Consider the following 4,524-nt stretch of genomic DNA (forward strand, 5'->3'; position numbering starts at 1 on the left):
GTGATTTTTTTCTGCTTTTTAAAAACCCCTAGTTTTCGAACCAAAAAAAGTTTTGATGGAAAATATTTGTCCAACCCTTTTAATGAGCTTTAGTGCCTTTTAGCACTAGCTGATGCTAAGAACCAGTGATACCTTGTAAAGAAGTTTTCTCAAAACTAGGTTTGTGCTGAGATGCGGAAGGTTTATTTTTCCCAGGGCTGCCCATGAGGGAGAGCAAGTGGGGCAATTTGCCCGGGGCCCCAGAGGAGCCCCCACGAAAATATAGTATTGCAATTTTTTTTATGGAAGAGGCCCCTGAAATTGCTTAGCCCCAGGCCCCCTGAATCCTCTGGGTAGTCCTGCTTCTTCACACAACACACACTCAACCTGTGGAACTTTTTGCCAAGGGATCTTGTGAAGGCCAAAACTATAACTGGATTCAGAAAAGCATTACATAAGTTCATGGAGGATAGATCCACCAATGGCTATTAGCCAAGATGGTCAAGGATGCAATCCCATGTTCTGAGTGTCCTTAGGCCTCTGACTGCCAGATGCAGATGGATCACTTGATGATAGCCCTGTTCTGTTAATTTGCTTTGAAGCATCTGGCAGTAGCCACTGTCAAAAACATCTTCAATCAGCCTTTCAAGCCCTGGATCTCCCCCAGGTTGCAGTGTTTCAGGTTAATTGGCCTAATTTACCTGTTATGCCTTGTCTAGGTTGAACACCCCATCACACATAACTTTACATATTTCTTTTTCCTCATGCTTTATTACTTTGGATATTTGCATTAAAAGAAGATCTTTGTTTAAGAGTTCCTGTTTCTTATTTATCATAATTAGTTGTTATAGAAATGACTGTGATATCACATACGGAGGATTCTGATGGCTTCACATGAGGGATATATGGGAGGAACACATGACTTTTTAAGAAACTAAGCTCTTGTTTTCATGCAAATACCCTTGTTTAGTTAGTAATAAAGGATGAAGGAAAGGAGTAAATATATGGCATACAGCATAGCAGAAATGTTTCAAATACAAAGGCCTTTAAGGTTAGCACATGGCATCAGCAGCTCTTTAAGGTTATAATACTGCTTTACATTTATTTTAGCACCTTGCATTCTAAAGGATGAGTTGTGTATACACTAACTAGACGTTTTTCACTTAAAATTTTCTACTATTGCGAGCACCAGTACATCTCCAAATAGCAGTAGCATTAACGTAGACCAGCCACTGGAATGTAAGCCACTCTGTTGTCCAGCTCAGCAGATCTAGAAGGCACAATGGTTAAAGTGCTGGCATTCTGGCTATAGTAGCATTCCCAATGTTGCCACCACAAGAGGAGCTGCACTGCATGGACATTTTACAAAAAATGTTTAGTGGGGAAATGGCTATACAGGGGTGACTTAAACCACCACTGAAATGCAGCCAGCTCTGGGGTGGATAGCTGTTTAACACAAAATAACACTATACAATAATTTAGGACATGAAGTAAAGAAGAAGAACAAAGTAATTCAAGTAGAAAAAGTGGTTAATTGCTCAACCTGGAATATTTGGCCGGACCACTGGGGCATTACAATGCACTATTGATCTTGGGGTGGGAGGGTTAAATGCCGTGTTTTCTGAAATGAGTAAAAGTTATCAGGACCACAATTTTGCATCTCATCCAAAAGAGACCTTCAACAGTACAGAGTCCTCCACCCTCCGCACCCACACACACAGTATATGAGTATTAGTTTTATACAGAAGAATGAGCACCTCCTCTAATTACAAATGCTTCTTCCTTCAGTAGTTGGTTTTACTTGGGAAGTCACCCATTCAGATGCTTGACCTACCCTGATCCTGCTTTGCTTCTGAAATCCACTGAAAACACTTTCCAAAGTCATGTCCCTGCAGGTTTAAGATAAGCTCACCATATTTTTTTTTTAATTAAAGGGCTGGGAAAGTTTTGTGGTGACATTTTTAGGGTCATACAAAAGTACCCTTTGAAGATAATTGTGTGATGATGTCGTTGCCACAGTCAAACTCAGTGATGTGTATGGTTTTTTGAGTGGAGGGTTTTTCCCACTAACATGGTGTTGTGAATGAGGGTATCATGAAGACACTGACTCTCTTTTTAACATTCACTTTGAGCATAAATGAACAGAATTAATAGTATCTGCCCTCATTTGATTTTTCTCTTCACTTCAAACACTGTTTACCACACTAAACACTTGTTCACTGGACTGTTTGTTCCTGTTAGACACAGAGTAATTTCCATTCCCTATAGCACTGGGTCTTGAACACACACTTTGTAATTATTTAAAAAAACAAATTGAATGAAAAATTCAGATATTTCAGGTATCCCGAAAGAAGTTCTCAGGACATTAGAAGAAAAACAGGATCTGTCCTGATAAAACCAGGATGTGCAGTCACTTCAATTTATGGGAAATTAGGTAGAGTTGGCCCAGGCATGAGAATCCTGATTTCTCAGGCCATGTCTACATAACAAAGCTTTGCTGGAATACCAGTCAGGAGTGTGAAGGTGTGATCCCTGACCAATATACCTGCGCCAGAAAAATCCTAGTTTAGATGTAGATACATGAGCAAAACTGCACTTTTATAGTTTTATTTCACTCAGAGTAGCTGCAATAAGCAATATCGGCAAAAGTGCAGCTTTGCCGGTAGAGGCAGCTTCCACTGTAGGAATACTTTATATGCCAGTACAGCTATACCAGCAAAGCACTCCTAGGGCTTGTCTACAGTTACTGGGGGGATCAACAAGCCGCGATCGATGCATTGGCGGTCGATTTAGTGGGTCTAGTGAAGACCCGGTAAATTGACTGCAAAGCACTCTCCTGTTAACTCCTGTACTCCACCAGATCAAGAAGAACAGGGGGAGTCAACAGGAGAGCATCTCCCATCGACATTGCATAGTATGGACCCCGTGGTAAGTAGATCTAACCGACGTTGATTTGAGTGATACTAGTCACGTCGCTCAAATCGCGTAGCTTAGATCGAATTTCCCCTGTAAAGTAGACAAGGCCCTAGTGTAGACCTGGCCTCAGTACTTATACCTCTGATATTTTACTTCCTAACTTCTCAGTGACCTCATTGTGGGGCCCCAACACCTCCAGAAGGGTCTCAGCAGGGTCCTGTCCATCATTTAATTAAATGCTTACATGGTGTAGGACATGCAGAACAGTACAAGATGTACAGCCTCAGAGCTCACAGCATGTAAATTCAGTGGTGGAGGATCCTGGAATAAAGGCATGTCAGAGGTGCTGGGTCCTATTACTTCTGCTAGTATTACCTCCAGAGAAGTGAAAATAGAGGCAACCCATCCCCCTACCACCTCAGGCCTCAGAAAAGAACTACTACCAATAGGGGAGAAAGGCTGAAGTACAGACGGAGGGAGTTATAGGCTGTTTTAAGAGACCTATAACTAGGAAGTTGTCAGGATTCAAGGAGTTGGGAATGACTGTCAGAGGGTCACATGGCCCTCAAGAAACTTCAGGTAAGCACCTCATCCCACAGTTCAAGAGTAGTGGAGAGCAGAGGCCACAGGGAGCTGGTTGTGGTTCCCTAATCGTTGGCCAACTAGCCCCTGCAGTAGTTAGAGACCCAAGGAGTCTATTCTACCTTCTTCCACTTAGCATAAAGTCTGTAAATGACTACAGTGCAAAGGAATTACGTAGTATCCCTTTCAATAATTTCTAGCCCGCTAGTGGCCCTCTCTGTGGCCTAGGCTTAGAACACTGTCACAGTAGCATTGTGTATATGGAGCTAGGCCATTGCATTTTTTTATTGTTAGGAAACATGGTTATTTAGCCCCCACTATACCCATGTGGTTCCTTTATATTACTTTTGAGCAAGACTCAGTGACCTTACACCAGCAGCAGAAGTGTAGTCTCTCTGCCCCACCATGTCCTTCTTTGTCACATCCTATTCACATCCAACTGCCACAGTGCCTTTTACATGCTGCTGCTCTTCCCCTCCTCTGGGAAAGGGGGCAGCCGAAACAGGAGGCAGTAAAGTCGCCTTTGCAAGTTTTGCGTCGAAGAATTCTCCTAAGCAAAGGGAATTCTCCAATGACTATTTCCAACTATTTTAAGGCTATAAAAGCAATGCAAAGTGGCTTTAGCAGAAAAGGCACTCTGGTGCCCTATGTTTTGGATCTTTATCTGAAAAAAGTCTACAAGGAAACTTTTGAGCTTTGCCCATCACTGCTAAAGACTGCATGTTAAGTAATATTTAAAATACAGAGTTCTCGCATGTCATTTGGTTTTCTTTCTTCCCAGAGGAAAAGAAAAGCCCAGTGGAGTAAAAGTAGCTTACTAGCTGGGACTCTAAAAATTGTTTAGTAAGAGTTCTCAGTTCCTTTCATCACTAAGCTTGAAATTTTAAAATGTCAATATTTTAATTTCTGATCACTAGCTTATGATGCTGCCTTTGTAATGACCATACAGTGTTTCGAACACACGTTGAACTTTGCACTGTTACACTCCCTGCATTTGCATATTATTTCTATTGTATTTTACATAATGGAGTTTATGAAAGTGAAATT

The sequence above is a fragment of the Chelonoidis abingdonii genome, chromosome 2 (genome assembly GCF_003597395.2).
Source record: "Chelonoidis abingdonii isolate Lonesome George chromosome 2, CheloAbing_2.0, whole genome shotgun sequence".
Lineage (NCBI taxonomy): Eukaryota > Metazoa > Chordata > Testudines > Testudinidae > Chelonoidis > Chelonoidis abingdonii.